This window comes from Sapajus apella, unplaced genomic scaffold, assembly GCF_009761245.1.
Source record: "Sapajus apella isolate SASKATOON/1434 unplaced genomic scaffold, GSC_monkey_1.0 scaffold41, whole genome shotgun sequence".
NCBI classification, from domain to species: Eukaryota; Metazoa; Chordata; class Mammalia; order Primates; family Cebidae; genus Sapajus; species Sapajus apella.
Window position 1 is genome coordinate 1744367 of NW_022436981.1, and position 15211 is coordinate 1759577.

Sequence of the window (15211 nt, forward strand, 5' to 3'; positions counted from 1 at the left end):
TTAGCTGGTTGTGGTGGTGGGTGCCTGTAACCCCAGCCACTCTGGAGGCTGAGGCAGGAGAATCACTTGAACCCAAGAGGTGGAGATTACAGTGAGCCAAGATCGCACCAATGCACTCCAGCCTGGGCGACAAGAGTGAAACTCTGTCTCAAAAACAAAACTAAACCAAAAAAAATTTTAAAAAGTGCTCAATAAACATAAGCTAGTTAATAGGGCAGTTATGGAGATGGCTCTTTTCACAAGTTGGACTCACTTACATTGTAGGAAAGCTTATGGTACCAAAGAGAAAATACAGCTGCTCAGTTTTTCTTCTTTTTGATTTGTGGGACATATAGGATGTTCCTCTGGAGCTCCATAAGAAAGGAAAATCATTCACAGCTCAAATCTTCCACTTGGAATGATATTTTTCACCCTCCATAATAAGTCTGAAAGAGATTTCCTAGTTATCCTACTCTGAGTCATGGATGGGAAAATCAGCCTTATTAAATGTCATAGCATGTTTTCTGGTGAGTGAGAGAGGAGCTCATCATCCAGTTGGGACTGCCACCCTAGTAGACTAGGAGGATGCAGAGCAGCTGCTGTATGGGAAGTTTAAGCAGCATCACCATAGACAGAACAGGAGAAATGCAGCATTGGGGTACATGAAGACATCTCATTTAGCAAAGGCAAACTCAGTGAAGGGGAAACTTAAAAAAAAAGTCAGTCAAGGTGCCGGAGACTGACACGTGGATTAGGAGTGAAGCAGTGGGTCTTATTGAGGAGAGGTCTAGGTGTTCCAGCCAGGATCAAGAAAGCTTTGACTCTCCCTATAGCTTCCCAGTTTGTTCTGTATAGATGACCTTGATCTATATTCTGTATGTGTACCACATCCCCCGTTTCTTCACCCATTTCCAGCTTCCAAGAATATAGTAGAGGCAAGGGCAGCAACAGAGCCACACCCAGGGCTTGCTTTGGACATAGTGAGCTCAAGCATTTGGGTGCCAACCCTCTCCTTATTATCTTATCCTAACTTATCATAATCAAATTTTATTTTAAAAAATAACTATGACAGGTAACATGTGATCATTGTAGAAAAATGAAACACTAGATAAACTAAAAAGAAAATAAATGTCATCGAAAATCCGGAGATAAGCATTGTTTACATTTAGCAAGATAAAATAATACTATGCATATTTTTTGCCTTGTAATATCTTATTTTTCTGAACCCACTTCTGATTAGTCCCTACAATTCTGTGAGACCAGCTTTTGAGAAGGAGACTAGTTTTAAAAAACAACAACACATTTTTAAATTAAAGTATTACCTATGTAAGAAAAATTCACAGGCTGGGTGGAGTGGCTCACACCTGTAATCCCAGCACTTTGGGAGGCCAAGATGAGTGGATCACTTAAGGTTAGGAGTTCAAGACCAGCCTGGCCAACATGGTAAAACCTTTTCTCTACTAAAAATACAAAAATTAGCTGGATGTGGTGGTAGGCGCCTGTAATCCCAGCTACTCCGGAGGCTGAGGCAGGAGAATCACTTGAACCTGAGAGATGGAGGTTGCAGTGAGCCAAGATTGTACCATTGCATTCCAGCCTGGGCAACAGAGCAAGACCCCATCTCACAAAAAAAAAAAAAAAAAAAAAGGAAAAATACACAAATCATTGGTGTATGTACTTTTTGATGAATTTTCACAAAGGGAACACACTACCCATACCAACAAGCAGAATATGACTGGCACTCTAGAACAAGGGGGACACCCTTGTGTCTCCTTCTAGACACTATCCCCCAAGGATAATCATTATCCTGATTTTTAGTCCAGCACCATATATTACTTTTCCCTGCATTTGACCTTTATATAATATTCCACTGTGAATATACCACATTTAAAAAAATTTTTTCTGTTGATAGAATTTAGATACTTTCCACTTGGGACGACTGCAAATAGTGCTGTGACATTCTTCTATGTGACTCTTGGTGAACACAAAGACAAACTTCTTTGGGGCCTATAACTAGCAGTGGAACTGTTAAATTGCAGGGTATGCCTATGCTCAGCTTTAGTAGAAGGTATTGCCTTGTTTTTTACAAAAGCCTTTATTTTATTTTTATTTATTTATTTTTGAGACAGAGTCTTGCTCTGTCACCCAGGCTGGAGTGCAGTGGCATGATCATGGCTCATTGCAGACTGGACTTCTTAGGCACCAGTGATTCTCCCACCTCAGCCTCCTGAGTTGCTTGGACTACAGGCACGCAACACCATGCCCAGCTAATTTTCTGTACTTTTTGTAGAGATAGGGTTTTGCCATGTTGCCCAGGCTGGTCTGGAACTCCTGGGCTCAAGCAATTTGCCTGCCTCAGCCTCCCAAAGTTCTGGCATTACAGGCATGAATCACCATGCCTGCCCAAAGGCCTTTTTTTTTTTCAAAAAAAAAAAAAACAAACCAGAAACCAAAAAATTAGATACTGCCAAACAGTTTTCTATGGTGAATGTATCAGTTTACTCTGGTATCAGCTGTGTGTGACCGTTCTAATTGCTCCGTATTGTGTCAATATTTGATTTTTTTTTGTACTTTTCATCTTGCCATTCTGGTTGGTAAAGTAGGATCTCACTGCGTGTTTATTTTACATTTCTTTGATGCTTAATGAAGATGAATAACTTTTCATATGTTTACAGATCATATTTATTTATTTATGAGACAGAGCCTCACTCTGTCCCCCAGGCTGGAGTGCAGTGGTGTGATCTCGGCTCACTGCAACCTCCGCCTCCCGGGTTCAAGTGAGTCTCCTGCCTCAGCCTCTGGAGTAGCTGGGATTACAGGTGCACGCCACCACGACCAGCTAATTTTTGTATTTTTAGTAGAGACAGAGTCTCACCATGTTGACCAGGCTGGTCTTGATCTCCTCACCTCAAATAATCCACCTACCTCTACCTTCCAAAGTGCTGGGATTACAGGTGTGAGCCACCATGACTGGCCAATAAATTTTAAGCATGCAGTTTGTATAGCAATATAGATCATTTAGATGTCTCTTTTGTAAAATGTCTGTTTAATATTTTGGCTCATGTTATATTGGGTTGCCTGTGTTTTGCTTTTCTTTTTTCTTTCATTCATTTATTTATTTAAGACAGGACCTCCCTCTGTCACCCAGGCTGTAGTGCAGTGGCACATTCGTGGCTTTCTGCAGGCTTGACCTCTTGGGCTCAAGTGATCCTTCAAAATCAGCCTCCTGAGGAGTTGGGACTCTAGGCATACACTACGATACCAACTAATTTTTTTTTTTTTTTTTTTTGAGATGGAGTCTAGCTCTGTCGCCCAGGCTAGAGTGCAGTGGCATGATCTCGGCTTACTACAACTTCTGCCTCTTGGGTTCAAGCAATTCTCCTGCCTCAGCTTCCTGAGTAGCTGTGATTACAGGCATGCACCACCACGCCTAGCTAATTTTTATATTTTTGGTAGGGATGGGGTTTCACCCTGTTGGCCAGGCTGGTCTTGAACTTGTGATCTCTGGTGATCTGTCCACCTTGGCCTCCCAAAGTGCTAGGATTATAGGTGTGAGCCACCACATCCAGCCTGATACCCAGCTAATTTTTAATTTTTTTGTGGAGACAGGGTCTCACTATATTGCCCAAGCTGTTCTCGAACTCCTCCCCTCAAGCGATCCTCCTGCCTCAGTCTCCCAAAGTGCTGGGATTATAGGCATGAGCCACAGCTCCTGGCCTTTTTCTTACTGATTTGTACTTCTTTATATATTCTGGATACTTATCCTTTCTTGAATATATGTACTTCAAAAGTCTTCTCCCTCTCTGTGGGTTGCCTTTTCATTCTCCTATAGTTTTTTTTTTTTTTTTATGAGAAGTATTTAAAAATTTTTAATATAGTGCACTTTATCAGTTTTTTTTCCTTTTATGGTTGATACTTTTTGTTTTCTATTACATTTTTTTTTTTCTGGATGGGTGGTGGCTTATGCATGTAATCTCAACACCTTGAGAGGTTGAGGCAGGACAATTGCTTGAACCCAGAAACTTGAGACCAGCCTGGGCAACAGGTGAAATCCCATCTCTACTGAAAATACACACAAAAATTAGCCAGGCATGGTGGGGCATGCCTGTAGTCTCAGCTACTTGAGAGGCTGAGGTGACAGAACCACCTGAGTGTGGGGAAGTCAAGGGTGCAGTGAGCCATGATTGTGCCACTGCACCCCAGCATCCTGGGCAATGGTAATGAGACCCTATTAAAAAAGAAAAAAAAATTAGCTGGGCACGTACATGCAGTCCAGGCTACTTGAAGGCTAAGGTGGGGAGGGTCACTTGAGCCCAGGTGTTTGAGGTTACAGTGAACTATGATGACACCACTGTACTTCAGCCTAGGTGACAGAGTAAGAATGTATCTCTAAAAAAAGTAAAAAATAAATAATAATTTTAGTCCTCTTCAAGTTCATGAGGATGTTCTATCTTTTTTTTTCTAAAAACTTTATTGTTGGGGCCGGGCGCGGTGGCTTGCGCCTGTAATCTCAGCACTTTGGGAGGCCGAGGTGGGTGGATCACGAGGTCAAGAGATCGAGACCATCCTGGTCAAGATGGTGAAACCCCATCTCTACTAAAAATACAAAACATTAGCTGGACATGGTGGCACGTGCCTGTAATCCCAGCTACTCAGGAGGCTGAGGCAGGAGAATTGCCTGAACCAGGAGGCAGAGGTTGCAGTGAGACGAGATCGCGCCATTGCACTCCCGCCTGGGTAACAAGAGTGAAACTCTGTCTCAAAAAAAAAAAAAAAAAAAAAAAAAAACTTTATTGTTTTACTTTTCACATTTAGATCTTCAAGTTGTCTGGAATTGTTTTCTTATGTGGTCTGAAACCGGGATTAAGATTCATTTCCCCACCATAGCAATATCTAACTGACCCAGCACCATTTAAACATTTCACACTTTTCCTTTTTTTTCTTTCTTTTTTTTTTTTTGAGACGGAGTTTCGCTCTTGTGGCCCGGGCTGGAGTGCAATGTTGTGATTTTGGACCACTGCAACCCCCACCTCCCAGGTTCAAGTGATTCTCCTGCCTCAGCCTCCCAAGTAGCTGGGATTATAGGCACCCACCACCATGCCTGGCTAATTGAAAATTTCACGCTTTTGTCTGGGAGCGGTGGCTCACACCTGTAAACCCAGCTCTTTGGGAGGCCGAGGTGGGTGGATCACCTGAGGTCAGGAGTTTGAGACCAGTCTGACCAACATGGAGAAACCCTATCTCTACTAAAAATACAAAAAATTAGCTGGGCGTGGTGGCATGCCTGTAATCCCAGTTACTCGGGAGGCTGAGGCAGGAGAATGGCTTGAACCTAGGAGGTGGTTTCGGTGTGCTGAATAGTGCCATTTGCACTCCAGCCTGGGCAACAAGACTGAAACTCTATCTAAAAAAAAAAATTCATACTTTTTCCATCTGGTCTGTTTTCTGGAATCTTTATTTAGTTCCAGTGGTCTCTTTTCCTGTCATTTGGCACTATATCTATATCTATATATATATATATTTTAGAGACAGAGTTTTGCTGTCACCCAGGCTAGAGTGCAGGGGCTTGAACATGGCTCACTGCAGCTTCAGCCTCTCGGGCTCAAGCACTCCTCCTGCCTCAGCCTCCTGAGTAGCTGGGACTACAGGCATACTTTGACACTATTTTTAATGGCTACGTACAAGTTCATTGTCTGGAAGTGCAATCCCCAATTGCTAAGCTTTTGACTTGCTTTCAATTCAAAGTATTTTCTAATACCTACCTTCCTACTCCAAAAACAGTGTGTTCTATTTCATCAGTGAGTCTTTTGTACCCTTCTCCCTAGTTGAGTATGCTGTGTATGCTTTTTTTAAGTACAACTGTGCTGTGAAATAAAAGGGGCTTAGGACCCTTGTCTGGGAGCTGCAAATGGTTAGCTGCCACCCAAAGTAAGGGTCTTTTTCTAGCCTAAATCTCTAGGGTTGTTGACAGAGTCATTCTCATGCATGAGAATTATTTCCAGCTGCAGTGGGCAATCTAGGAACTTGAAGAGCAGCAATGCCACTGTATACACATGTATGACAGAAGGGAGACAGAGGAATCTCTCTTTATTTCTGACAAAATCTTCTATCACCTCCTCTTTGGAGGAACCCAGCCGTCTGGGTTCCACCCCATTTCCCAAGGAGACCTCCCTACTTTCTCCACACCTTGTCCTGGATTCTGTGTCTTAATTCTGGAGATAAACTTTCATCCCAAGTAAACCTTCTCAATGAAGATGTTCAGCGGAACTCACTGGAGATGAACCCAGAAATGTTTATTTTGCCAAGGAAAATGGAAACTCGCAGCAGGGATGATCTGGTCGAGTGATGTGCTGCCAGTTAACAGGACAGTGAGGCTCAGGCCAGAGCCCAGGCAGGAGCTAGGTCAGTCTGTCTATGGCTTCGGGGCTCGGGAGGTTCTGGTCCCAGCTGTGGATGGATGCGCTCTTCCAGCCTTCCTCCCACCTCGCCCAGGAAGAGGGTCAGAGCCAAGAGCAGCCCAGATGTGAGCCGTAAAGGAGCAGAGGCAATGGAAAGGGGCGGGAAGGTGGAGGGAGAGATGATCTGATGGAGACCACGTGGGGCTGGGGGAATGCAAGGGAAATCAGAGGAAGGGGCAGGCAGATTAGAGTGACAGTCATGTTTGCTTTCTCCTAATTAATGCAGTTTCCTTACAAACCCCCTGCTGATTCCCAGCTGGTCGACTCAACCATAACAACATGTGGCCTGCCCTGCCCAGGCCAGGAACTGAGGCTTGAGCCTCCCAAGAAGCGTCTGGTTTCATCAGCAGCCGCTGCCCTCCTCCGCCTCACGGGCTCTGTGCGGTTGAAGGAAGGGGCAGAACCACAAGCTGGCGAGAGAACTGGGATGGGGAACTGCCTGGGGCTGGCGGCTTAGGGCTGGCCTGGTGACACACCTCTGTTTCCTATGAACTTTAAAAAGGTCAGTTCCCTCCTGTTAGACCTCCTGCCTCCCAAACAGGTATGAGTGGAGGCGGGGGAGTCCTTGGACAAAGAACCCCTTGCCTGGTGGTAGCTGCTCCACAGGTGTGTCCTGCTTGACGCAATAGGCCTGGAAACAATTGGGGTGTGTCTAGAGTCTCTGCTAATTTAACATTTTCCATTGCTTTTTCAGTGCTGTTTGTCTTTTCATGAGGACTCTTACTCTGCCCACGTTATTCATTCTATCCACACATTTCATTAATTTATTTTGCTAATGGGTATCAACTGAGCAGCTACTATGTGCCTTTTATAAACAAGCAATGATGCATACTGGTGGACACTCCATGGGTGAAAGCTCTTGTCTGACAAAGAAACCTTTTGCAAACTTGATGGTTGCCCTGGAATTTACTTGCTGCCTCTCTTTCTCTCTTTTCAATTTAAAATTTTAACTTTTTCATTGTGAAATAAGACACACATCCAGAAAAAGTACACAAAACAAATGTACCATATAACAGATTAATTATAAAGCAAACCTGATTCATTTCTATGCTGGAGCACTAGGCTACACAGCTGCCCTAATATGGATAATGAGGGAAAATACAAAAAAGAAGTGGAATTGGCGAGAGGCAGAGTTAGGGACCTTCAGATCCCAAAGCCTTCTGGGAAAGTGAGACCAGAGGAGGAAGGCCCCAAACAAAACTGCCTGCCGCAGGGGAGGAGGCCTGCTGTGGCCTTTGGGTGCACTCCCAGGCACGAGCCAGGACCCAATCCAAGTGAGAGGTTCAGGCTGTGATTAGGGCCGATGAGGCCTGCTCAGCTTAGGTCTCTCCCAATGTAAGCAAATGCTGGCCAGACATTTTTGCAGAGTGCTAGATGCCCTTTCTGAAAAGGCCTCGATGTCCTTGTTAGGCACCCTTGGGTCTTTGTTAGGCACCCAATTCCTTTCTCCTGGTGTCTGCATGCAGTTTTTTGTGTATAAGGAAAAGATTTTAGCTTCTTAGGACACTTTGGAACTGTTGGCTGTTTTTGCTGACACATGCAAAATGGCGCTCTGGGGAGACACTGTCCCCTGTGTACATCCCTGTGTGTCCCCCATTTCTTCCCCTGTGAAGAAATAGATAAAAGCAAGGCCAGGTGAGGTAGCTCATGCCTGTAATCCCAGCATTTTGGCAGGCCAAGGTGGGAGGATCACTTGAGCCTAGGAGTTCAAGCCTGCAGTGATCTATGAATGTGCCACTGCACTCCAGCCTGGGTGAGACCCCCGTCTCTAAAAAAATTTAATTAAAATTTTAAAAAGGTGGTCCCTCTGCCTGCAGATCTTCCCCAGCTTTGAGTGGCAGGCCTATTTTGTTAAAAAAAAAAATTTAAAAAAGATATAGGGCCAGGCACAGTGGCTCACGCCTGTAATCCCAGTAGTTTGGGAGACTGAGGTGGGTGGATTGCTTGAGGCCAGGAGTTCTAGACTAGCCTGGCCAACATGGTGAAACCCTAACTCTACTAAAAATACAAAAACTAGCCAGGTGTGATGGCCACACACCTGTAGTTCCAGCTGCTTGGGAGGCCGAGGCAGGAGAATTGCTTCAACCTGGGAGGTGGGGATTGCAGTGAGCAGAGATCGTGCCGCTGCACCCCAGCCTGGATAACAGGGTGAGATCTTGTCTCAAAAAACAAACCAACAAAAAGATATAGAAGCAGGAAGAAAGCACTGAAGACAGAAAACCAGGCTGTCCCCTAACCAACTGGCAATATACAGCCAGATAGTCATGTTCTCTGGGCTTCAGTTTCTCTGTCTGTAAAGAGTCCCAGCTGGTCTAGAATTTGGCTTCCGTAAACAGGCCCACCTTGGTGCGTAGAGTGGCGGGAGTTCAGTGTGCAGCCTCCTCCCCACACAGCTTTTCTTCAGGTCTCACCTGCTTTTATCCTCAGCAATCCCCTCAAAGCCGATAAGCCCCAAAGCCGCAGCAATACTCTTTTGAGCTCTAGCCCTTCAACTGCTTATAGAGTTTCTACCTGGTTCTTCTGAAGAAGCTTAAATGCACAGTGTCTAAGTAAGGCCGTCACCACCTTCCTACTGCATGCCATCCCTGATGTTGGTCTCCTGGTCACTCACAGAGGCATCAACTGCCCTCCCCTCAATTTTCACCTTTAAAAAGGGCAGTTTTTCTACGTTTCATAAATTTCAAAGCTACCTCATAATTTCCCGCTCTTCTGTACTGTTTCAATTCCCACCACCTTCTAGTACCTCGGTTTTCCCATTGCCTTCAGGCTCCCCATTTCCAATCTGCTCTATGGCTATGATTTAATTTTTTTTTCCTTTTTTTCTTTTTGTTTTTGAGACTGAGTCTTGCTCTGTTGCCCAGGCTAGAGACCTCCACCTCCTGGGTTCAAGTGATTCTCCTACCTCAGCCTCCTGAGTAGCTGGGATTACAGGTGCCCGCCACCATGCCCCGTTAATGTTTTTTCTTTTTTTTGAGACAGAATCTTGCTCTGTTGCCCAGGCTGGAGTGCAGTGGCACGATCTCGACTCACTGCAACCTCCGCCTCCTGGGTTCAAGCGATTCTCCTGCCTCAGTCTCCTAAGTAGCTGGAATTACAGGCACCCACCACCACGCCCAGCTAATTTTTGCATTTTTAGTAGAGATAGGGTTTTGCCGTATTGGCCAGGTTGGTCTCGAACTCCTGACCCTCCTGAGACAACCCAGCTAATTTTTGTATTTTTAGTAGAGATGGGGTTTCATCATGTTGGCCAGGCTGGTCTTGGACTCCTGACCTCAGGTGATCCACCTGCCTTGGCTTCCAAAGGTGAGCGGATTCCCAAAGTGTTGGGATTGCAGGTGTGAGCCACTGCACCCGGCCTTGGTCTAATTTTGCTTATTATCCTTGGCCACTTTCCTGCTTGATGGCTTCTCACTGCCTACAATTGGCCATTATAAGGCTTAGTTCTGGTGCGGTCTTGGTCTTCTCCCCAAAGGTAATAAATCAGAACCTCTAATGGTGGGGCTCTGAATTTGTATTTTTAGGGAATGCCTCTCCTAGAAGACTAAAGTCTGAGACCTGCTGATCAAAGTGACTAAAGTCTTAGCTCCCGAACTTAATATATGGGGCCTTTCGAGATGTTGCATTCCCTGCCTTTCGCACTTTTTCTCTCCTCCTCTCCCACACAGACCCTGAGAACCCTCTCCGTGCTGATTTTCCTTCTCTCCTTTATTCATCTGCCAGTCAAAGCCCCTGCTTTCTTCAGGCCTGGCTAGGATGGGGTCCTGACAAAGAAGACAAGCTTCCAGGCTAGGGTGGTCTCCAGATCTCTGGGCTGTCTCGTTGTCTTTGTCAGGACCCCATCCCATCTCTCTGCACGTTCTTTCCTTCCTGTCACCCCACAGCTGGTCAGCTTCTATCTCTGGCTACTTGATCACATGCTCTTCCACATTGGCCAGGTCATTCTGGGTTGTAAGTGACAGTCACCTAGCTTGTAGAAGGACATTTACTATCTCTTACAACCAACCCAGGATGGGCACAATTCAGTGAGGACTCGGGGCAAAGCCAGCCAGAGATGCCAGAACCTTCAGGCTCTTCCTCTCCTTCTCTCTCTCTGCATTTTGACTTCATTTACTCATTATTATTTCCCCATGAGGCTGCCAGCAGTTTCTGGCCTGGAGACAAAGGTTGAGACACTAGGATTGGCAGGCCCTAACTGACCTATATGGAGAAGGAAACCGGAAAGGAAGAAGAAAGGGCGTTTCTCCAAAGAAGGGGAAAAGCGAAAGTGCTGGGCAGAAAAACTGTTCACTACTGTGTTAGGAGTTAGCTCATTTACGTATGACAGAAAATGCAAAATAGCAGTGGCTTAAATAGATGGCAGAGGACTCTGGAAGTAGTGAGAAAGCCACACTCCTTCCAGCTTGTTGTCCTGCCCCCTCATAGTCCTAAATGCTTTTTTTTTTTTTTTCAGCTCCAGCCGTCATGCCTAAATCTCCCATGAGCAGAAAGGGGAACCAACCTGCCATCCTTGAAAGACACCTCCTAGCAGTTGTACCTGCTATGACTCACATCCATTTGCCACCGCTTAGTTATATGGCTATGGCTTCTGGGAATAGCCTTTATTCTGGGCAGGCATATGGAAGTAGAAGGTCTGGGAGCCCTAGAGTTGCCAGCTGGGTCAGATTGGGCCAGTCTATTCACCTCACTGAGCCTCAGTTTCTCTTCTTGCAAGAAATGGTGTCCTGGGAGTCACCCGGTGGATGGGCTGAAGGTGGCCCCTGATCTGGCAGTGGGATTGGGCCTGATTTGAATCCTGAGGAAATCCCCAGGTCCTCCCATCAATTTCCAGCCTCACCTGGAGGGTGCTGTGGGTATCACCAGAGGCCCAGGAGGTCACTTGGGCTCCAGGCCAGGGATAGGCATGTAGGTGAGAAAGGGGCCACCTTAGGAACCAGCTGGCATGGGCCCCCAGTGAATGCTACTGCTCGGAATGGTTTTCCTCAGAACCCTGGAAAGGCTTGGGGGTACAGAAACACCACATAGAGGTGGCGGGAGAGGGAGAAAGGAGACGGCCAAAGAGGCCTGGGGAGCGTAGGGGACCTGCTTCTTGCACTGGGCCTGTCTCTGATGGGTGGTGACACCCCAGGCTCACCTCCAGACTGCTCTGGGCTAGAGTGACCTCAGTGTAGAGTGAAAGTCTGGGCAACGGAGTCTGTGAGCCAGCTTCCAACTTTATGGTTCTGTCACTGGAGAGCTGAAGTATTCTTTGCGTCTCCATCCCTGGGACTGAGTGGGCACAGAGCGGGAGGCAGGCGCCAGGGCAGAGCAGCTTCCTCCTCCCGTTCTCACCCTGCCCCTGCCATTGCTGCCAGAGCCACTGCAGCCCTCCAGGAAGACTGTGCTTGGTGGGGGTGGCAGGGGGAGCAGGGTGTGAGAAGACTGAAGGGCAGGATGGGGACAGTCACAACACTCCCTCAATAATACCTTTCCTGACTTGAGAAAACTCTGAGTGAACTTTGGATCTGATGGTTTCAAGATGAATTTATTGAAGTTGAGGATATTTATATTAAAATAATATAAACTAGATTTTGCCTGGGACATGAGTACTCATGCCCACGTGGTATGTGCTTCACAGACAGCTTGTGTGTGTGTGTGTGTGTGTGTGAGAGAGAGAGAGAGAGAGAGAGAGAGAGAGACAGAGAGAGAGAGGGAGGGAAAGGGAGAAGGAGCTGTCATAACTCGGTTTGGAAAAATGCCATGTTTTCCCTTTGCTTTGCTTACAGTTTCCTTTTGACCCCAGAGAAGACTTTTTTTTTTTTTTTTTTTTTTTTTAGCTCTATGAGCAGCTATCCAGAGAAGGTTTTCTGATGCATTTGTCACTAGGTGCTGCCAGGCCACGGAACGTGAGAACTCAGGGGAGGAAGTGGAGCCAGCCTCTCTGCTTACCCCTACGGGATCATTGGAAGGCAGCTGGCCAGAACAGAGGGAGAGAGAGAATGTTTCTTTGTCCCCCCCTACCTTTTTTTAAAGCCCATCTAACCTTTTAAAGGGGCTTGTGCCCTGCTGCCTTCCTCTCAGAAACTGCATGCAGGTTTGAATGGAGGCAAGGGGTCAATGGGGGAACACGGACCGGACCGTTAGGGAGGTATCCAGGCTAGGTTGATCTCCAGATCTCTGTTGGGGTCCAGGGCTCAGGGCCATTCCATCACCTTAGATACCAGGGGTGTGTCTGAGGTGAAGTAATGTTGCTGGAAATCTGTGTATTTCATCTGCCTGAGGCTCCTGAGTTCTGAGATCTGAGGGTCTCTGATGGGTGGAATCACCCCTCATTCTTACAGCAGTTCTGGAAAGCAGGAGAGGGCAGGCAGAGAGGGGTTTTCTCTTTCTGGAATGAACCCTCCCATTTCCAGCAGCTCCAGAGAGGACAAGTGACTTGCCCAAAGTGATCCAGCAAGTCAGAGACAGAGTCCAAGTCAATCAAATGACCTGACTTCAATTCCAAATAGAGGGATTGCATTTGCTGTCTGGTTGGGAGGTGGAAGGGGTTTCCTGCAGGACAGGATATTCCTGTTGTCCTACTCATCATCACCTGCTGAGACTGAGAAGAGCCTGCTCTGCTCCCTCAATCCTGGGTATGCCCAGGGAGTGGATGGTGGGGAAAGAGCGGAGTGGGGAAAGAGGGAGGGAGAGGCCAGGACAGGGGGAGGCCGGAAGAGAGAAAAGGGCTTGGGGACAGAGGGAGCTGGAGAATGAGCAAACAAAGTCCTGGAAAACAACTCGTGTCCCCTTCCCGGCCTCCCTGCCTGCTTTCTCCACTGGAGACAGTCATTTAGAATAACGAGTCATAGTTTGATTACATTATCTTTCAGCCTTGCAAGGTAAACAAGGATCTCCCCTGGAAGGAAGGAACGGGGTGGTCCAGGCTTCTGGCAGACTCCCTGGGACTAGGCAGGGGTTTTCCCCTCCTGCAGTTGTCCCTCTCTTCCTGAGTATGCTTGAAACACACGTCTGTGTGGCTTCAGCTCCTGTGTTCCACTAACATTTACATTCTCTTTGTGTTTTCTGTCCGACCCTCCCTCCTCCCTGCCCTCCCTGGTAATGTCCTTGCCCTGAAGCCTGCACACCGTGTAAATATTTAAACCCATCTATTATTTCCTGTTTATTATCAGTATAAATCCTGAGTTCATTCATTGAGCATCTGTCCCCTGGTATCTATCTCAGAAGGGGAGGCCTGAAGGCAGGGCCATATGTCCACCCTTTTCTAGTACAGAGTCACTCAGGGCAGCTGGATTGCCAATTCTGGCTTTTATTTTTTTTTTTTTCTCCAATTTAAAAATTGTGGTGAAATATGCATAACATAAATTTTACCATCTTAACCATTTTTAAGTGTATCGCTCCAATAGCATTAAATACATTCATATGGCCAGGTGCGGTGGCTCATGCCTGTAATCCCAGCACTTTGGGAGTCTGAGGCAGGTGGATCACCTGAGGTCAGGAGTTTAAGACCAGCCTGGCCAGCCTGGTGAAACGCCTGTCTCTACTAAAAATACAAAAATTAGCTGGATGTGGTAGTGGTGAGTGCCTGTAGTCCCAGCTACTCGGGAGGCTGAGGCAGGAGAATCACTTGAACCTGGGAGGTGGAGGTTGCAGTGAGCCGAGATTGTGCCACTGCACTCTAGCCTGGGTGACAGATTGAGACTCCTCAAAAAACAAAGAACCCCAAACAATTAGCCGGGCGCGGTGGCAGGCCCCTGTAATCCCAGCTACTCAGGAGGCTGAGGCAGGAGAATCACTTGACCCCCAGCCTGGGAGACAGAGTGAGACTCCATCTTGAAACAAAAAACAGAAAACATTCTCATTGTTGGGCAAACATCCCCACCGTCTATCTCCAGAACTCTTTTCATTTGTAAAACTGAAACTCTGCATTAATTAACACGAATTCCCTGTTCCCTCTCTTTCCACTTTCCCTGGCACCACCCTTCCACTTTCTGTCTCTGGATTTGACCACTCTAGGTGCCTCATATAAGTGGAATCACCACAGTATTTGGCTTTTTTGTGACTGGTTTATTTCACTTAGCTTGATATCCTCAGGTTCATTCATGTTGCAGCAAGAGTCAGAATTCCCTCCCCCGCTTTTTTTTTTTTTTGAGACAGGGTCTCCCTTTGCTCCCCAGGCTGGTTGGAGTGCAGTGGCACAATCTCGCTCACTACAGCCTCCACTTCCTGGGTTCAAGTGATCCTCCTGCCTCAGCCCCCAAGTAGCTGGGACTACAGGCGTGTGCCACCATGCCCAGTTACCTTTTGTATTTTTTTTGTAGAGACGGGGTTTCGCCATGTTGCCCAGGCTGGTCTCAAACTCCTGAGCTCAATCGATCCACCCACCTTCTCTTCCTCCAGAGGTTCTCTTTGGTGTGTGTGCCTGTGTGTGTGTGTGTGTGTGTGTGTGTGCGTGTGCGCGCGCGCGCGCGCGCGCACCCTGTATGACATAGGGCCTGGATGGACCTATCTAGACCAGCCAGACCCTAGAATGAAAACAAGTTGCTGAAGGCCCTCAGGCTGCCAGAAATGAATTTCCGTCACCTCCCAATCAGGGGTGAGGGAACTGAGGGGGAGGGCAGAGGTCAGTGCGTCATCGGAGGGTGGGGAGAGGAGGAGGGGAGTACACAGGCCCCACAGGGCGGGGTCAGGGAAATTAGCCTCTGTGCCTCCCCCGGCTCTTTTGCCTGTGACTGCAGCACAATTCCCGTGGTGTTTTATCCCAAGCCCCACCCGTCCTGAGTCTCCCTGAGCTCCTG